Here is a 21,200-nt window from a genome sequence, read left to right on the forward strand (position 1 = left end):
TTATAACAGTCTTGCGTTTCATGATTTCTAAATTCCATGATCAACAATCCGAAAAATTTGCGAATCTGGTTTTCAGCATTTCCCGCACTTTTGCGACATGACTCTCAATGGCTTTAATTAAAGGCCATTCAATAAAATATGGCATTAGAATGCGACAATATTTATTTCTTTAGTTTTCAGTAGGAATGAAACACAAAAATTTCAGACTTACGAGGGTACTTTTTAATTCAAGAAAATATTCCGAAAATTTTGCCCCTTTGAAAATTGTTATTTTAAACATTTTCAGAAGGAATATGCGAGTAATATGGTATTTATTAAGAAACTGTTCAGATTCTTTCAGGTATTTTTTAAAAAAATGCTTAGTTTTTCAAAAATTACTAAATATGTATATTTTAAAAAAGTCGGGAAACTTGGCAAAAAGTTGCCGGTTTTCTCCCTCCCGGATAAAGGGTTCTGCAGGATATTGTATAATGAGGGAAAACCTTGTAACTCGAGCACTTCTATGTCTTGATTACAAGGCCATAGCTAGGATTTTGTTTCGGGAAGAGGGGGGGGGGCATAAATTTTCAACAAAAAGACGAAAAAGTCACAGTGTTGCTAAGATTTTCGAAGCATATTGCACATTGGTAGACAAATCGTAAAGCCGGGATGGGGGGGGGGGGGGGGGGGAGCAAAACAGAAAAATTAAAAGATTTTAGGGAGAAGACAGGGGAAGGGACAGGTGGTATTATTGGCTGTTTTGTTTGGAATTTTTTCCTTTGAACAATAATATGAGCAAATGTTTTCTTAGATAATTTAAATTCATTTTTATAATATCACTTAGTGAAAATTCAATAATGTACAAGTTTTGTTGGTTCAAAAAAAGATGTGTGTTGGTCGTAAATGTCGTAACTGCGAATGTTACCAATGACATATATAAGGACCTTTAGTTGGCACTCAAGTTGGACATGAAATAGTAATATGTACCACCAATCACTTTTCATGAGCTCTGAGGGTTCAGAACACCCAAATGATTGTTTGTAAGGGAGGTGCAGACCTAGGAGTATTTTCAATGTTTTGAAATACATGCCAAACTGATACAGGGTTCAGTATCTCATTTTAGACGCAATTTCAAAAAAAAAAAATTTTTTTTGAAAACGCAATTTCAGGCTAGATTTGGTAGTAACACAAGAGAAAGGGTTTGGTTTGCACAGTGCTCCTCTGGAAATTTTTGAAGCCTTAGAAACTTATTTGGGACTGTTTTTTGTTATTGACGTCTTAAAAACGCAATTTTGGGAGACATGTTAGGACTCAAACCCGGAAATTGTTTGAAGTTATAAGGCCTACGCTTGACGACGCTGGGAGAGAAGAGACGGTTTGAGGGGTCTTCAAACGATAAGGCTTTAAAAACACCATTACAAATTTTCTTTGGGCGAGTTTACGGGAATTAGATGAAAATTTAAGAGTTTTCTCTCCTTAAAACACATTCAGAATGATTCTAAAGTTCTCTTTGGCAATGTAAGACAAGGGAAAGACTTCCTTCAGAGAAAAGTGTTTGCACTCGAAGTCTTAAGAAATATGATTTTCAATTATGTTTTGGAATTACGGCATAAGGAGCGGGTAACCGGCTGATGTCCTCTTGTAAATTTTCAAAATCCAAATTCTGATAATGCAACTTTAAGTTACCTTTAGTGATATTAAGAAGGATAGCAGAAAACGGGCACTCTCACTCAAAATTTTTTTCAATTAAGAGCCTAAAAATATACTTTTGGACTCTTTTTGGTCTAATCAAAGGGGTTAAAACCCTCTTTTGGATCAGCAGTAAGTGTTTTTATTGTAACACTTAGACTTGCTTGAAGTTGCTGCCGCGGCATGATCCGACTCTCAGGACCATTCCGAGATCAAAAATTGAATGGGAGGTGCATGGGCGGTTCAGTAGCTCACCAAGTATCTTTTAAAATGATTGTTGATTATCACCTATTATGCTATGGAAAGGGCCGGGGGCGGGAGACTCCCCGGGGGGTGGGGGACTCTCCCAGAAAACTCTTTGAAATTATACTTGCAAAATAGTTTTAGACAATCTTTGGCAGTGTTAGGGGAAAGAGCGGGACTCTGGACTAATCACAAGGAATTTTTTTTAATTTAAATCTTCAAAACACGGTTGTAAGACTATCTTTGGTGACGTTAACCTGCCAGCGACCGTGATCACTCTTTTCTCTCTTCAGGAGCCACGTTATCGAGGGCATAATTAGACTTTCCTTGCCAGGTGGGCCATGATCACGCCTGTGTGATCTCAGTTTGGAACAATGTTATTTGAATTTTTAAACGACCCTAGATGGTGGTTGAAGTCCTTTACTTTTACCAATAAGGTTCTACAGAGTCTTGATCTTCGTAATGTGCTTTCGGTTAAATTCTTTGTGATTAAATATGTGGATTTGGATAAGAAAAACAACTGCACATGTTACAGCCTCTGAAGCTGGATTAGTCAGAGCTTAGATTTCTGACTTTTGCTCGTTGCGTTTGTTTATATTTTAGTGAAATGGAAAAGATGAATGTTTATTGGTCAAGGGTGGGGGCAGGGTTGTGCTATTTTGTCCACCCCGGAAAAAAACGTCCCAGACAAAATGTCATTTTGTCTATTTCGTCCACATCATCAGTAAACTGAAAGTTTTGAGTTAAAAATTTGAAGTTTGAAAATATATATAATTACATAGATTTTTCCTATTCAAGTAACATTTTAACATAAAAATAGCATACATAAATATGTACAGTAAAATCCCTTTAATGCGGACACAAACAGGACAAAAAATTTTGTCCGCAACAGAGGGGTGTCCGCAAGACAGAGGTTTAATAATGTTATTTGCCTTGGAATCAGGGAATTAAAAATTGTCCGCATAAGAGGGGCGTCCACATTTGAGAGGTGTCCATTAAGAGGGGTTGTACTGTATATAAACAATTAATTGTAAAATATTTTAAAGTGAAAATTAAAAAGTAGGATCAGTTGAAGTTTATGTAAGAGCGTTAATAAATCAAATGAGTATTAAAATGAATTATAATGCATGTAATAGCATTTATAACACAAGCACATCTGCTGTAACTTTTAAGATGTTTATCTGTCATGTGGAGGTTTATTATCTATAATAAGTGCATTTATAAAATTAAAAAGTAGAAATAAAAATTTTTTCAAGGTTGGAATTCAAAACATTAAAAATCATATTAAAAAAAAAACTACTTGATATTAATAAAATAAATGTTGGCATGAAGTGAAATCTGTTCTTGCAATATAAATACAAATGTGATGATCAGCAATAGGCTCTGACTAGGCTGTTCCCTAGTCAATTTATTAGTCCTCAATGAAGATTAATGGCCCTTTTAAAGCTAGCTACCCTCTTTCCTATTATAGCCTCTTCCGGTACACTGTTCTGAATACCCACAACATTACTAACGTAGTAATTTTTCTTAATATATCCATAACATATGCCGAGTAGATCAATATTTTACTATGGGTGACATCAATAAAAACTCGAAAAATATAAGTTATAAAATATTTTTAGTCTATAAATCTTTGTTTTGTATGTATGTCTCCAAGCGTTTCATTTGACTCTGCAATTGAGTTTATTTTCTACCATTGTATATAATAGTCTATTCATGCCTAATAGTGCATTCAGATTGTTAAATTTTATTACTGTTAAGTAAATTATGATCTAAAATTAGCTGCACCAATGTGTAATTAAATTTTTTTTTTAGATTTATGAAATTCTAAAACTAATGATTCTATTTTAACTAAATGATTAATTCATAATAGAAAATGTATTAGAATAATATACTAATATTATTACACCATAACAATAAATTCATGTATGTATCATCAGTTTATTTTTCATTTTGTACATTTCGTCCAGTTTTGTCCATTTTTTCCCGTTTCTTCCAGCATCCCGGACTTTTTACAAAAAAAGTGGACAAAATAGCAACCCTGGGTGGGGATAAAAATTTCAGTTTTGAGTTTGCTGGATTGTATTCCATATGGTTAAGATGTCTTATTTCAATCACCAGGGATAAAAGTATGAAATTTTTAATGGTCAGCTTTCAAAACTGATGAACGAATCAAATATGAAAATGAAGGTAATAATTTTGAATATTATAAGTAGTGACTGTGAGAGTTTGAGGATGTGGGTTATAGTGCAGGTATTTTAAGTGCAAGTTAATGGTAAGCGGACATCAAAGCTTCAAAAGCATTTCAGCTATAATTACTTTGATATACTGTTTTTCATTCTGATATTTTTTTTTTTTTTTGTTCTGATTTTCTAACATTTTGCCTGTATTTTGAATGCTTGAATGCAAACTTATAACTTTTTAAAATTCACGCATACACACAGCCTTTTTACTGGGGAAAAAAACATTTTCCCTCAAAATAAGCAATTATATTTCTTAATATGATGAAAATTTTTCTGGACTGTATTCATAGAATATAATGGTATTGAACCAAAATTTTCACATTTAATTGCACTAATGGTTAAATCTTTATATATAAAAATGAATGTTTGTCTGTATGTCATCCATGAACTCAAAAACTACGTGGCAGATTTGGCTGAAACTTTCACCGTTTGTTATTTTTGGTACTGGGAATGTTTATAGATCAGTTCAAAAAAAATCCGAGCGATAGTTCCTTTTTTATTCCAATTTAAATCACAATCCATTGGATAAATATGAATAAAATTATCGGCTGCAGAAATTAATTCGCGTGAAAGATCTCATTGATAAGAAGTTAGCTGTTGCCATTTTTCTTGAGTTTGAACAAATAAATTCTTTCTTGATTGTTTTATGGCTTTTCATACAGCGGGGGGATTTAAAACTTTTTCTATTTGATATTTTTAGCGATTGATTGATTTTGCAAACTGCGTGAGTACAAAATTTGAGTATAGTCACGGCTTCACTTGATACCTGGACCGATTATTATGAAAATTGCTATATATATGTATTTTTCCAAGGAGAAGGTGCATAATATGCTCATTGAAGGTACTCGCCACCAGGTGGCACTGCAGAGTAGCAACTTTTGCCCCGTTCAACCGATTGTCATGAAAATCAGTATAATGATGTATTTTTTTGTTGGCGTAGCAACGTGTGTCGGGTACAGATAGTTTTTAAATAAAATCAGGTTTAACAACAAAAATCGCCAGGTGCCCTGCAGAGCATACAGGCCTGGGGAAGCCCTTCTTCCTTTTTCTGCTGATCCTGAACAGGTTAAGGGGACTGGCAACTCTTTCCAATTGAAGCTCCAAAAACTTAATTTTGGTTGAGTTTCAATGATGTTAGAGGAGTTTTCGTAAGCTCTCCTCCGGAAAATTTTCAAAATTCAAGCCCTGAAAACTAAATTTAAGGCAATCTTTAATGATGTTGGCGAGAGGGAGGGGAGGGGGGGGGGGGTAACAGCTCCCATATATACTAAATGCAATGCATTTTATAGGGGGAAAACAAAATGCCTAACTATATGATTTCTAGTATCTTAGGGGTAGGAATTGACCCCCTTGGTCACCCAAAAAATGGGTCTACCCCCCTTTCATTTTGAGTTGGGTACACCCTAGGTTGTAATGATATCCAAAATTGTTTGGGAATGCAATAATATGCTTTGCACTCTTGCAAATCTGAATATGGTCACTTTCTGTTGGGTATCTGGCAAAGCCAAAAACTAAATTTTGTATCATGTGATATGTATCAAGTAAAGCACCTTGTCACGACACACAAGTGAGTCGCTTGCCATCCTTTTAAGCTTATTTGCCTAGTTTTTGTTAAATGATGTATGTGCAATATTTAGAAACAAAATAAAATCAAAAGTCAATTCTATTTTCAGGTAGTGGGATTTCGGCTTTATAATTTTAAGCTACTTCAAATACCAGCTACATTGGTGACCTGTTCTTTCCTGTCAATACATCATTGTTCTTGTGATTAAACCCAGTTCTAACTTTGCACTGTCTTCACAAAATCTTAAAACACTTGGTGGTCAAGATTTCAACGCTGAAAGACTTGAGCCATTCGCTCAAAGCGTTTACACGTTTATTGTGCTTGAATTCGCAGATGTGTGAAAACGTCCATTTAAATTCTTCAATTGGGTAAGTGAAGCATTGTTTGTTTTCATTGCCAGTATTTCTTATCTATGCGAGGACTTCTTTTTCATTCTGGATTGATCAGCTATATTGTTTAGAAACTACATTTAATTGTTCTGCCCTGTGTTTATAGAAATATATCATTAAACTCAGTATGATATAGTTTAACTAAAATTATGTCTAAGGAAAATTTAAATGAAAATGTTAAAATTTCAAGTGATTCAAAATTGGAACTTTCCAGAGTCAGTTTAAAAGCACCTCCATTTTGGGAAACTGACCCTGAGTTATGATTTACTCAAATTGAATCCCAATTTACGTTAAGTGGCATTGTTATCAGATTAACAAAATTTCACCATGTCATTGCTGCTTTAGATACAAAGGTTCTAAATTGCATTAAATAATTGATTCTCAATCCGCCAACTGATGATGCATATTCCAAATTAAAAGAAAAAATTCTTACTTATTTCGCTCAGTCTGAATAAATTAAACTTCAAAAGTTATTGCGCGATCTTCAATTAGGTGATAGTCGGCCTTCTCATTTACTAAATGCAATGCAGAATTTGGCAGGTAAAAACATTGACGAAAACTTGTTACGTAATTTATGGTTGCAATCTTTGCCTACTAATATGCAGCAAATTTTATCAGCCTCTACAGATAATTTAGCTGGTTTAGCTTTAATGGCCGATAAAACTAATGAAGTTTCAAACTGTTCATTTGCAATTTCTAGTGTTAAAAGTAGTTCTACAATTGAAACACTCAAAAATGAAATTATTCAGTTAAAAAATTCTGTAAAACGTTTATCTTGATCCAGATTTTAAAATAACAATAAATTTTGTAATAGAGTTCAATCATCTAGTTCTAAGTCCAAAACTAGACAAAACTTAGTTGATGGTCCACATAAATTATGTTGGTATCATTTTAAATATGGGGAAAAAGCTTTCAAATGTTCTGGCTAAATGCTAAAATTCAGGGTTGTTTAAATGACTATATAAAGGGAAAAGTAAAAAATGATAACTCTTATTTTGTGGAACAAAACGACCATCAACTCGTTTGAAAAATGTAAAGAATTATTAATTAGCTCTACTGCTCTAGCTTTCCCTGCCTCGAATGCAAAAGTATCATTATCAGTAGATGCTAGTGATTCTGCTGCTGGAGCTGTTTCGCAGCAAAGCGTTGACGGGGTAGTTGAACCCATAGGTTTTTTTTCTAAAAAACTCTCTTGCACAGAGCAGAAATATAGTGTTTTGATTGTAAAGTTTTGGCTGCTTATTTGTCTGTCAAACACTTCAAACATATGTGGGAAGGCAGAGAAATAGTAATTTTTACAGATTATAAACCTCTTGCTTTCGTATTTTCTCAAAAGCACGATAGTTATTCTCCATGTCAAATTAGGAATATTGAATATATAAGTCAATTTACTATGGATCTACAACATCTTTCCGGCAAAAAACTTTGCGGATACTTTCTCTAGAATTTCCCAAATAAATTTTTCGGATTCTATTGACTATGCTACAATGGCTGCTGATCAATCTACAGACACAGAATTGTTGTCCTTGCTTGATTCGAGAACAGGTCTCTTGATCTCAAACTAGTGTCTCACTACAACCGACAAGCCGTTATATTGCGATGTTTCAACGAAAGTTGTGAGACCCTATGTTCCGAAGACTTTTCAACAGAAAGTATTTGATTTTATACATTCTTTGTCTCATCCTGGTATTGAAGCTACCTTGAAATTACTCAAAGAGCATTTTGTGTGAAAATCTATGAGCCAGGACAGTCAAAGGTGGTGTACGTCTTGTTTGCCTTGCCAAAAAGCTAAAATCACAAGACACATACAAAATCTGCTCTAGGCACCTTTCCTTTGCCTCTGTCAAGATTTCATCATATTAATTTAGACATCGTTGGCCTGTTTACACCTACATGCAGAAACTACTATCTACACACTTGCATTGACTGTTACTCCAAATGGCGGGAAGCATTTCCTATGAAAAACCAGACTGCAGATACCATAGCTAAAATGTTTTTAGAAGGTTAGGTTTCTAGACTCAGAGTTCCTCACGTTCTCACTACAGATCGTGGCTCGAACCTGCGAAGTAATCTTTTCACTTCCCTTTGCAAATTTCTGGGAACTCGACAAATTAAAACTACTAGTTATCATCCTCAAGCGAATGGATTCGTGGAATGCTTTCCCTGTCATTTAAAGAGTTCTTTGATGGTTCATTCTGTAAATTGGTTGGATTCCCTACCCTTCGTCATGCTTGGGATCCCTTCAAGTGTAAAAAAAGATCTTGGTGTTTCGCCTGCTGAGCTTTATATGGTCAACCTCTCACATTACCAGAATTTTTTTTTTTTTTTTTGATTCCCATCCACGTATCTCTCAATTGGTTTTTGTGAATCTCCTGCAGCAACATATGAGAAAACTTAGACCTGCTCCAGCTTCTCATCATGTAAAAGATTCTACATTTGTGTTTAAAGACTTGTCAACTACAACTCATGTCTTTATGCTAGTTGATCGTGTGCGTAAATCTCTGGAGCCCATTTACGTTGGTCCTTACAAAGTAATTTCCAGAAATGATAAAGTATTTCATCTGGACATAGATGGAAAGAAATCTATTTCTATAGATAAACTCAAACCCCCTTTTTTTTTATTATGAGCTTTCAAGTTCCGAACAGTTAAAAAATACTGTCACGAAGTCTGGAAGAATCTCTCGTCCTGTAGTCCAGTTTCAATTATGACGCCTTTCGAACTGCAGGGGGAGTATCTGGTAACGCCAAAAAATGTAAATTTTGTATCATGTGATATGTATCACGTAAAAGAACACTGGTGTGCAAAAATTAAGGATGAAGTCGAAAAATTAGCATATCAGCTGAACGAAGAGGCAGAGTGGACAGAAAGACCGATCAGGAGATTAAGTAAGGTGATGTACGGTAGCACATGCGCAGATATGCTGGCAAACGTAATGGGGTAGTATAAAGCATGTTGTCGGTGTAAGATCAGTATTTCTGGCAAAGAGATTGCACGCCGTATAGCAGTTAAAATCACACCGAGTTGCTACCTCAGCGAGAATGGCGAATAATCAATCTGTTAGACGACATATGGATGCTTTTACCTGAGGTCGAATCATTGGGAAGTTGGAGGGAGGCCACAGTGTGACAAGTGTGGCTGCAGAGTTCGGAATTGCTCACAGCATCGTTTCACGACTTTGGAGACAATTTCAAACTACAGGAACAGATATCCGGCAGTTCAGTAGTGGTCGTCCATGAGGAACCACACCCGCAGATGACCGGTATTATGTCTTACAGGCCAGAAGAAACAGGCAGTAGACAGCGGGAGAAATCGCTAGACACGCGACACAGGCGACTGGACAACTGATATCGCGTTTTACCGTGGCGAGAAGACTGCACGGTGGTGGTCTGTTTGCACGACGCCCTATACGGTGTGTACCTCTAACGCCTGCCCATCAGAGAAGGCGTTCTCTGTGGTGCCGGGAACACCGGAATTGGAGAGACAATGAATGGGGACGAGTACTCTTTACAGATGAGAGCAGATTCAGTCTGAGTTGCGATTCTGAATGGGACCAATTGGCTTCAGCTAGGGGCTACTTGAACCCAATTTTTAAAAATAGAAAAAAATATATAAAGAGTAGCGGTTCTCATCGCATACTCATCTGGAGAGAGCGGGGAAGCCGCAATCATAACCCCGAACATCATTGAAAGGGACAGGTATGAATGTCACGGTGTTCTCATTTGGGGAGGCATCCTGCTTGGTAGTCGTACAGACCTTCACATCTTCGACGCAGGTTCAGTCAACGGGACCCGTTATTGTAATGAGATTCTTCTTCCATATGTGCGTCTTTTTAGAGGCGCTATGGGTCCGCAGTTCCTTTTCATGGACGACAATGCACCATGTCATCACACAGTAACTGCGGAACAGCTCTTGGTGTTAGATTTTTAATTTAAACTTTCACAAAAAGTGAAAGAATCGCTTAATTTGAAAAGAAAAAAAAAAACATTAAAAATACGTTTTTGCATCATGCAGTATCAATCCTTTTTCGATGTAAACATTGCATCACGTTGTGACGTCATGTGTGCGATCGGTTGCAATGACTCAGTCAAGTGAATGAACTTTTGGGTGAACCGAGTCACCAGTTCATTGTATCTTATAACCGCGAGAATTTTTTTGTAGATTGAGTTACTTTTTGATTGGCAACATATCTTTAACTTTCTTGCATTGGCAACACATCTTGTATTTTGCATATTCTTAATTTGAAAGCCATGTGAAGACCTTTAAATACTTCGAGCGATCTTTTTCGCTCTCTCTCTCTCTCTCTCACCTCACATAGCCGCAAAATGTGTTGTACGTGATTTCGTGATGTCTGCCAGTGCCCTTTACTCCTGGCAGGGCGTAATACAACGTGATGTCAATTTTAAAGTCATAAAACGCCTTTAGGCCTATTTTTGTATGTTACGTTAATGCCGTATATTCCTTGGAATCAGCATGTTCGTAAAAACTGAATGTATCGTTGTATTTTAGCGGCTAATCTTTGTCTATTCTTCTAAATGTTTTTTAATATCAATGAAGATGTTGTTCGTCAACTTAAGTAATCCTTTGTGGATAATAAATACAGATTTTCCATGAGGAAAAATGCTTCACGTGTTTTTCTTTCCAACTTCAGGCTGTGGACATTTTTATTTGCAAGTTCACTTCTACTAGCGGTGTAGTAAGTCTAAATTTTACTACACATAATGCTCACAAGTGGTTATGGGCCCAGGTCACCTGGACTTTGCAATTCCTGGCCATAACCTGAAGAACTTGGAAAATTTGAATTTTTATGCTCTGAAGAATTTTTAAAACATCGTGAAATTTTGAAAGTATGGAAGTCCCTACAATACCTTTACTAAATGCCAATAATTGGAATACTTGGAAGAGAAACATACAAGTTGTCTTGCGTCATTCGGGCAGCTGGGAATTCATCGAAGCTGACGAAAAAGAAAAGAAACTTGAAGAAGAAAAATTGACGTTCCGAGATAAAGCGGAAATAAATCTTAGAAGAACTCGAGCTTATACTACCATTTATCAGTTCCTGTCAGAAGAATTCAAACCTCTCATCGAATGCACTACTGAAGGAAAGATAGCTTGGGAAATCTTGTGCAAGTATTTTGAACCTGACACCCGTGCCAGATTAATATCCCTGTTGGATAAATTTTTTCAAGTCAAGTTTCAAGATGGCGAAACTGTTGGTCTTTTCATCTGCCGAGTGAAAGCAGCCGCGTCACAATTAAAAGAAGTTGGCCATGCGATGTCCGACCTTTACATAGGTTTCCAGTATATCCGGAGTTTACCCCCTGAGTTTGCATCCATTGTACAGCAAATCTACAGATGGTCTGACGTGGACTTTACCCCATTGAAAATAGAGCAAGAACTGTTGCTCGAAGCAAATAGAATTTCTGAAATGAACGTTCCACTACAGACACCTGCTGTGTATGTGACCGTTCCGAATTCGCTACCTGCCGGTAAGATCCATCCTTGTAAAAGTAGTTGTAAACCTGTGTCAAATTGTAGTAAAAATAGATTTAAAGGGAAATGTAATTTTTGTGGGATTTTTGGGCATAAAAAGGTTGATTGTTTTAAATTTAAGGCAAAGTCAAATTCTAAAAATTTATCTCAAGGGTCTTCTAATTCTCAACATAATGTGAGTGAAATTAATGAGTCAGAAGCTTTGAATATTACTTCATCTGATTCAGATATAACGTGGATTGCCGATTCTGGAGCTACGTCACATGTCACTAAAAATAAAAATCTTTTCTCTGATTTTAGACCAGTTAATAACTTAAAAATGTCTATGGCTGTTGACGGTAAACAAAGCAATATTTTAGGGATTGGTACAATTCAATTGTTGGTCAAAATTAATGGTAGACATAGGAAAATTATCTTGAAAGATGTTCTGTACAATCCTGAAATCCGTCGTAATTTATTGTCATTATCTAAATTGGAACAGGAAGGTAACAAATTTGTTGGTCATAATACCATTCTTAAAGTTTATGACAAAAATTGGAATCAATTATTTTATGCAAAGCGTAGAAATGACATAAATTTATATTTCTTTAAGCCTAATAGATATTTGTATTTGAAAAATAGTGAACATTGTGATAATTCTGAACCTGTTTGTAACATTTCTGAAAAAATTGGTAAAATTTCACCTGAAGATTTATGGCACAAGAGATATTGTCACATTAATTATGAATATATTTCTAGAACTAGCAAAAACAATAGTGTTAGAGGTCTTCCTGAACTGAATAAAAATGTTAACTATTGTGAAATTTGTAAATATACTAAAGCTAGGAGTATTTCTTTTAAATCGATTGGGGCCGTGAGATCTTCTAAACCTTTAGAGCTTATACACATGGATGTAGGTGAAGTCCCAAATTTAACTTTGAGGGGAGAGAAATATTATTTATCCATTATGGACGATTTTTCAAAACGCGTTGCTGTATACCCTATGAAATTGAAGTCTGATGTTTTCAATATTTTTGTAAGATTTTTAAATCGTAATGAAAGGCTTTTAGGGAGGAAAATTAAATCAATTCGTACAGATGGGGGGAAAGAATTTTGCAATCAAAATTTTGAAATTTTCTTGAATAACCGTGGCATTAGGCATGAGAAAACTAATCCCTACACACCGATGATGAATGGCATAATTGAACGGTTTAACCAGACATTAATGGGGGGAGTTAGAGCACTTTTAAAAGAGAGTAACTTACCTTCGAAATTCTGGGGGGAAGCTGCATTTTGTTTTTCTTATGTTTGGAATAGGTCTTGTCATGGGAGCAATCATACCCCGTTTGAACTGTTTTTCAATAAAAAGCCTAACGTGAAACATCTCAGAACTTTTGGCTGTTTAACTTTTGTAAATGTTCCAAGCCAGAAAAGAAAGAAATTGGACGATAAATCTAAACCAGGAATTTTGTTAGGTTACGCTCAAAATACTAGAGGTTATCGTGTCTGGCTGGAAGACGAACAAAGAATCATAGAAACATGTAATGTCAGTTTTGATGAGGGAACTAAAGGGGCAGATGTTGTACTAGGTTCTGGATCAAGTAGTCCAAAGGTTATGAAATACTTACCTGACAATTTTGATTATGAATATCCTGTAACTTCAAATCAGGGAGTGGATGAGCTTTCCGGTGATAGTCCTAGTGAAGAATTAAAACCTTGTTCCGAAATTAATTGGTTGCGTCAAGCTGTTCCTAGACCATCAGGTGATAGAACTGATATTTACTATAGGATTGAAGGTTCAAATATTCGCTTGCGTTCTTTAAATGAAGTTATTAAATATTGTAATGATAACAAAATTGAATTTGATGAATCATATTTTGACTTTTCGGGCAAAAATTTAAAAGAGGGAAAGGTAATAGAAATTTTAGAGGGAAATCTTGCTGAAATTAAACTTCCATTAAATTTTAAAGAAGCCATTAATTCTAGGGAATCTAAACATTGGATTAACGCGATGGATCAGGAAATACAAACCATATATAATCGCGGTGTATGGGAGTTAGTGGATCCACCTGAACATAGTAAAATTTTGGGAAATCGGTGGGTATATACGGTAAAAGAAGATCAGCAAGGGAATATTGTGAAATACCGCGCTCGATTATGTGCTCAAGGTTATCTTCAGGAAGCTGGAGAATCATTCCAAGAAGTTTTTAGCCCAGTCATTGATTTTTCTATAATCAGATTGTTTTTCTGTATTTTTGTATGTCTTTTTAAATGGTGTCATCTGCATGTAGACATAAATAACGCTTATTTGTATGCTAATTTGGATACTAATGTATATATGAAACAACCTAGTGGATATGTACTAGAGCCTGGTAAAGTTTGTTTGTTAAAGAAAGCTTTGTACGGTTTACACCAAAGTGGTAGAATGTGGTACTATCAACTCCATGAAACACTTTTGAAAATGAACTTTACTAGTTTAGATTGGTGTAATTGTTGTTACATATATAAAAATAAGGTTATTCTTCTTTTTTATGTTGATGATATCATACTCTTTGGCAAACTAAAATCTGATTTGAATGAAATTGTAAATTTTTTAAGAAATCATTTTGAATTAAAAATTTTGGGTGAAATCAGAAAACTTCTGGGTGTTGAATTTCAAAACATTGATGGTAATTGGTATATTCATCAGACAACATATATTAATAAAATTGTTGAGTTGTATTCTAGTTATAATATTCCAATTAGTAATGTTCCTATTTCGGTTGGGGTGGTTTATTCAAAAATTGATTCGCCTACTAGTAAGTTAGAAATAGATAAATGTAATTCTTTACCATATCGAAATTTAATTGGCTGTTTATCCTTTTTGGCTAGTAGAACTCGTCCCGACATAACATATGCACTGAATATATTTTCCCAATTTCAATCTAATTATGGTGAAAAACATTGGCATGGTTTACTTCGTCTTCTTGGTTATGTTTTGTATACGAAAAATCTTAAATTGAAGTTATCAAATATTCCAAATTTAAACATTAAATGTTATTCTGATTCAGATTGGGCAGCTAGTAGAGATGATAGGGTTTCAATGGGAGGTTACATCATTTTGCTAGATAATGCACCTATCATGTGGAAAACCTTTAAGCATAAATGTATTGCTCTTTCCACTATGGAAGTCGAATATGTCACTTTGACAGAGGCTGCTAAAGAATTTGTCTGGATCATGAGAATTTTAAGAAATGAAAATTTGAATTTAATTTTGAAAAATTGTGAAATATTTTGTGACAACATTGCTGCAATAGATTTTTCCAAAAGTCCTATACAAAATCAAAGAAGTAAGCATATTGATATAAAGTATCATTTTTTGAGAAATTTAGTAAATGAAAAATTGTTTAAATTAATGTATGTGAGTTCTAAATTAAATTTAGCTGATGCTTTGACAAAACCTTATACCAAATCTCAACTTGGACATTTTTGTGACATTATTTTTGGGGGGGAAAAATATATAAACTAAATTTGAACTTCTTGGGTGTGTCAAATTTTTGTGAAATTCAATGGTGACTTTGTCAATTTGAATTTATTGTGAATTTTTCTGATTGTTGTGCATGTTGCAAAAATGGGGCCGCTTGTTAGATTTTTAATTTAAACTTTCACAAAAAGTGAAAGAATCGCTTAATTTGAAAAGAAAAAAAAAAAAAACATTAAAAATACGTTTTTGCATCATGCAGTATCAATCCTTTTTCGATGTAAACATTGCATCACGTTGTGATGTCATGTGTGCGATCGGTTGCAATGACTCAGTCAAGTGAATGAACTTTTGGGTGAACCGAGTCACCAGTTCATTGTATCTTATAACCGCGAGAATTTTTTTGTAGATTGAGTTACTTTTTGATTGGCAACATATCTTTAACTTTCTTGCATTGGCAACACATCTTGTATTTTGCATATTCTTAATTTGAAAGCCATGTGAAGACCTTTAAATACTTCGAGCGATCTTTTTCGCTCTCTCTCTCACCTCACATAGCCGCAAAATGTGTTGTACGTGATTTCGTGATGTCTGCCAGTGCCCTTTACTCCTGGCAGGGCGTAATACAACGTGATGTCAATTTTAAAGTCATAAAACGCCTTTAGGCCTATTTTTGTATGTTACGTTAATGCCGTATATTCCTTGGAATCAGCATGTTCGTAAAAACTGAATGTATCGTTGTATTTTAGCGGCTAATCTTTGTCTATTCTTCTAAATGTTTTTTAATATCAATGAAGATGTTGTTCGTCAACTTAAGTAATCCTTTGTGGATAATAAATACAGATTTTCCATGAGGAAAAATGCTTCACGTGTTTTTCTTTCCAACTTCAGGCTGTGGACATTTTTATTTGCAAGTTCACTTCTACTAGCGGTGTAGTAAGTCTAAATTTTACTACACATAATGCTCACACTTGGAGAGTGAGGATATTGAACGTATGGATTGGCCGGCACGATCTCCGGATCTCAATCCCATCGAGCATGTATGGGATTTTCTGTGAAACCTGCCTAGCAGTCAGGGGAGATCATATCCCCTACTAAAGACCGGATGTTTCTTGCTGGACACCCATCACAGGAATGTTTCGGCCTTCAGTCGCATTGCGCTCCATGTTACTTTTTCAATAAAGCTTCTTTTTATCCCTCTGATTTCTCTTTTAGTAAGTGTTGCTTACATTACACATGTCCTTACGTATTGGGGATCTTATGGTATTAAATGTGTTGATTTGGAAAGCTTTTGTACAGAGTTATATTGAAAAAACAGTCTCGTCCTTAATTTTTGCACACCAGTGTATATAAACCTTGTCGCGACACACAAGTGAGTCGCTTGCCATCCTTGTAAGTTTATTTGCTGACTTTTTGTTAAATGATGTATGTGCAATATTTAGAAACCAAATAAAATCAAAAGTCAATTCTATTTTCACGTAGTGTGATTTCTGCTTTATAATTTTAAGCAACTTCAAATAATCGCTATAGGTAATTGGGCATTCCGGCGTCACAGGCAATGAAATTGGTGATGACTTTGCTAGGAAAGGCTCCGATACTCCTTTTGTAGGTCCTGAACTAGCAATTAGGACTTCAAAGATTCTTATAAGGACTGCTGTTTGCTTTTTTAGGCCAAAACAATATTGTGACTGACGTAACTTGGATGGACAACATCAGGCTAAGGAGTTTATTAAGGGTGGTATTAGGAAGTCCATTTGTTTTCTTATAGGTTATTGCACCTTAAAGTGGTACCTTGCTATAATAGGTACAGTCGAACCTGTCTATCTCAAATTTCATGGGAAGGAAAAAAAATTCGAGATAGAGAGGTTTCGAGGTACGAAGGTTTTGAGAAACTAATTGAAATTTGGAATCTGATGATTAAAACTTGAATTTTGTACTAAAGACAATACATGAAAAAGATAAAAATTGTTCCATATTACTTTTGTGAGGTATTTATGCTACTATCTTATATTAAGCACTTTATTGCAAGCTTAAAGAATCATTTTGACAGAATTTGACAGACATTTGAAATTTTAAGCATACCTTTTTCAAGCATAATAGTCGTTTATTGTTTTTTGGTTCCTGAGTTTTTTGGATTCAACTATCCTCTCGAGATTGGCAATGGCTGAAAATCCACCTTGGCCAATATTTTCTTGGAATTCGAGGAAAGTTGTTAATCTTGTATGAGCCTTTTCTGCGTCTTTTACAATCACTTTAGGTGCATCTTCCTGGATGATCTCTTCCTCCGAATCGCCTCAAGTTATCCACGATTTCTGCATCGGTTAAGGTTCCACATGTGACCAGAGAATTATCTACATCTAAAAATTCTTCAAAAGGAACATCAACGTTCATTCCATTCTTGATGGCTTTCCAGTCTCGGAAATTTACTTCAGTTATGGTGTGGACAGCTGCTTCTTTTTCTTCCTCTTCAACACATTCTGCATCATTTTCACAATTATCTTGTTCTTTGCATATATTTTTGAAGCTAGCTTTAATGAAGCAATTTTGAATTGTATTCTGAGTGACATCTCTCCATGCATAATCTATCATCTTCATAGCATCCAGTACGTTGATTTTTGGAAGAGTATCTCCTTCATCGATTGCATCTAGAAGTTTGCGTACACACTGCCTTCTGTATCCTGCTTTGAAACTATGAATTATGCCCTGATCTAGAGGCTGTAGCTTTGAAGAAATGTTAGGCGGCAAAAATTTTACGGTGACATTTCTCAAAGTTGGGAGATCGGAATGTGCACTGCAATTATCTACTAAAAGGAGAATTTTGCATTTTTTTAACCGCATGGACTTGTCGAGGGATATCAGCCAGTCAATAAATATTTTGACTGTCATCCACGCTTTTTTATTGGATTTGTATGGAAAGAGAAATGACTTGATTTTCGCGAAACACCTAGGTTTCGCAGAACGGCCGATCATCAGAGGAAGTTTCTTGGAACCATCTTCATTAGCAGCCAAAAGTACCGTTACCCGAACTTTGCTTTGCTTAGCTCCTCTACATTCTTCGTTCTTAAATGTCGCTGTTTTATCGGGCAGACATTGGAAAAAAAAGTCCCATTTCATCTGCATTGAACACATTCATCGACTTAAAATCCTTTACAAGAGAAGGGATTTTCTTTATCCAATCTGCACAAATATTTTCTGGTACAGAGGCACTTTCACCACAAAGTTTTCGGAAAACATTCCAGCTATGTCTATTTTTGAAACTTTCCAGCCATCTACTGCTACCTTTGAATGTTTCGCCTTGGCCAAGTTGTTTGGAAAAATCTTCCACTTTTTTTTGAAGCATTAATACACTTACTGGAACACCTTGGTTCTTGCATTGGGTGAACCATTTTAAAACGCACTCGTCCACATACGGAAAAGCACATTTTCGAATTTTTTTTGCTGTTTTATTTGACTGGAACTTTTGCTCCACAGACAATCTGTGTTTAATTATCGTTGAAAGCATGCTAGCTGGAATATTAAACTTGGCAGCAATTTCATTTTTTTCACCAATGGATTGTCGTCCAAAAATTCAAGAATTTTCATTTTTTCATCATTTGAAAGAATCTTTAACTTTCTTTTCATGCCTATCATCTCGGTTTTCTAAGCAATCACAACTTCAAGCAAGAGAGCAACCACAGAACAGTACCTAACTAAACCAGATAACAGAGTGAACTTGAAAAACTCACCTCACAGGTCAAATCCGTCAAGCTCACTCCCTCAGGCCCAAGAAAACAGTGCCTCACCTCAATGTCCCATTCTCTGCCCTCTGCTATGCTTCCGAGAAAGCACTTGAAAGGACTGTCCTTTTGTTAGTCTTCCCAGAAATCTAACCCTCTGGACTCATTTCTCCTTTTTTTCCGCTGCCCTCTCTGACCCTGAGGACAATGCTACTGTTTCTGTGTTTAAGAAAAGTTGTTGTTGGTTGTTTTGAAGGTTACTGGGCTTCAAATCCGAACATGACAGCATTTTTGGAATTCGAGATATAGAGGTATTTTGGATTTTTTTTCAAGATAAGCATGGAAAATACATTGAATTTTGGCTGCAAATGCAGGGAAATTAAAAAATTTTGAGATAGACAGGTTTTCGAGATAAACAGGTTTGAGATAGACAGGTTCGGCTGTATCAGTAATGAACCAACTTTCAGGGGTTGCCTCTTTTATGAGGAAACTGTTACTCACATCCTTAGTGATTGCGAAATGTCTTCTGCTTTTTAGGTTTGAACAACTTGGCCGTCATCTGCTTGAACCGCAGGAGATTCATGACATTTCTTTAGGTGTTTGCTGAGTTTTGCTTCAGCAACTCATCTGTTTTAAGACTTCTGTTTGGTGACTAGTACAATAGATCTCAGGTTGCAGTGCTCGATTCAGTTGAGTCCCCTTTTCTTGAACTTTATTTGTTTTATAAGCCTTGTGCCTTCTTGTTCAAAAACTTGTTTACCGCAGATGGTTGATTTATTTCACCTAGAGATATCGCCTTGATAGAGAAACAGGCTCGTCACCCTTGCAGAAACAATTTGAGGAGCATCTGTGGTGATTTTGAGGAGCATTTTGAAATTTTGTGGAGCAGCTTGGTATTTTGTATAAAAATCAATAAAAATACTAAAACCACTGATCTAAAGCTCTTGTTTTTGAGCTTTGATAATTATTTTAAGCACTATCAATAAAAATAAAAAATTTTAAATAAATAAAGCAGCTTTAAACACTATGTCATGCTTTGAGTATAAACACTTTAATTTCCCATATTTACGTGTCAGTCAAAATAAAATAGCAAAATATAATTCATATAAATTTATTTTTAGTAAAATCTACATGAGCTATATCTTTGGTAAGCAATAAGACTAAATTTGGCAAATGATGCTAGCTTCAACTAACTTGAATAGTGTTGGCTTTAAATAACTCGGACGGAACTGTATAAACAATTTTGAATGGACATCAGTCTTCAACAAAAAATTAAAATTAAGGGTTCAAAATAACAGTCTGCAAAAAAGTATCAACATCTAAGCTGTAGAATGGCACAATAGACAAAACTGGGAGAATATTACAGAAACCAATGCAATCGGATTTCCAAATTAGTGAAAAATCACACATCGAGCTACAATTAATGATTGCACTATCACTCTCAAGCCTTTTCCCCTTCACTTCTTTTTACCCTTCCCACCAACAGCAAGAAGACCTTCTTGTCTTCTCTTCTTTCTATCCAATGAAGAACGTGTGCATCAGCGAAAATCCTGACGGAAAAAAAGATCACGGAAGAAGGAAGGTGAGAAAATTTCACGCTATCACTTGAAAACGCTCGGTCCGGAAATGGACGTGGCAAAACTATGAGTGTACAAATTTTAAGCAAAAAACAAACAAAACAATAGAAAAAGTTATGAATGTCTAAGTGCTTGCAATGCAAAGTAGAAAAAAAATGAGCGAGTATTTTACCAAAGCAGATGCAAACAGATTCTGAAATGTGTAAACACTACCACTTGCACTCTGTCACCCTCAAGCCTTTCCTCTTCCCCAACCACGAAAGAGTAGCTTTCTTTTTTCTACCTTAAACATGCACGTTAGCAAAAATCCTGATGGGAAGACCACAGAAGAAGGGTTTTTGCGTGATTGCTTGAAAACACCTGCAGAGTTTTGCTACTTTTGGGGAGCAACTAACTCCTCAAGATGCAAAGCAGTTGGCAACCATGGAGAAATAACATTAGTAACTCACCATATAGGCCATGTTTTCTCTCTCATCCCTACCGATTCGTTGAGTAGGGCAGTTTTGTAGCAGTGCATTGGCATGCATTCAGCATATTGTTCACCGACAATGTGAGTGGTAGGGCTCATAATTGTAAATAAATAAAATATTTTGTTATTCATTGATTAAAATGTTATTTCTTTTCAGATTGTTAAAGTTCTACATAGCTGGCAAAATTTCAAAAGAAACTTTTTAGCAAAAATCTCATCACAGGTTCTCCATAACATATATTTTTGAAATTTACTTTGAATCTTTCCAACAGAACCAGAGCTATAAGTCTCTGAGTACAGTCAGTAATGTTAACCACCTTGTACTTTCTTTTATGTGCTTTGTAAATTAGAAAAACTTTTAAAAGAAATCTTGAAAAATTAAAGCTTTGAAACATAAAAAA

General features: G+C 35.4%; 1 protein-coding gene across 1 annotated transcript in view; it reads right to left on the minus strand.

The window, feature by feature from the left end:
* The window catches only part of LOC129230975 (glycerol-3-phosphate acyltransferase 3-like), a 95,662-nt gene that overhangs the window by 59,912 nt on the left and 14,550 nt on the right, over nt 1–21,200 (minus strand). The window lies entirely within an intron of this gene.

The sequence above is a fragment of the Uloborus diversus genome, chromosome 10 (assembly GCF_026930045.1).
Source record: "Uloborus diversus isolate 005 chromosome 10, Udiv.v.3.1, whole genome shotgun sequence".
In the NCBI taxonomy this organism is placed as follows: domain Eukaryota; kingdom Metazoa; phylum Arthropoda; class Arachnida; order Araneae; family Uloboridae; genus Uloborus; species Uloborus diversus.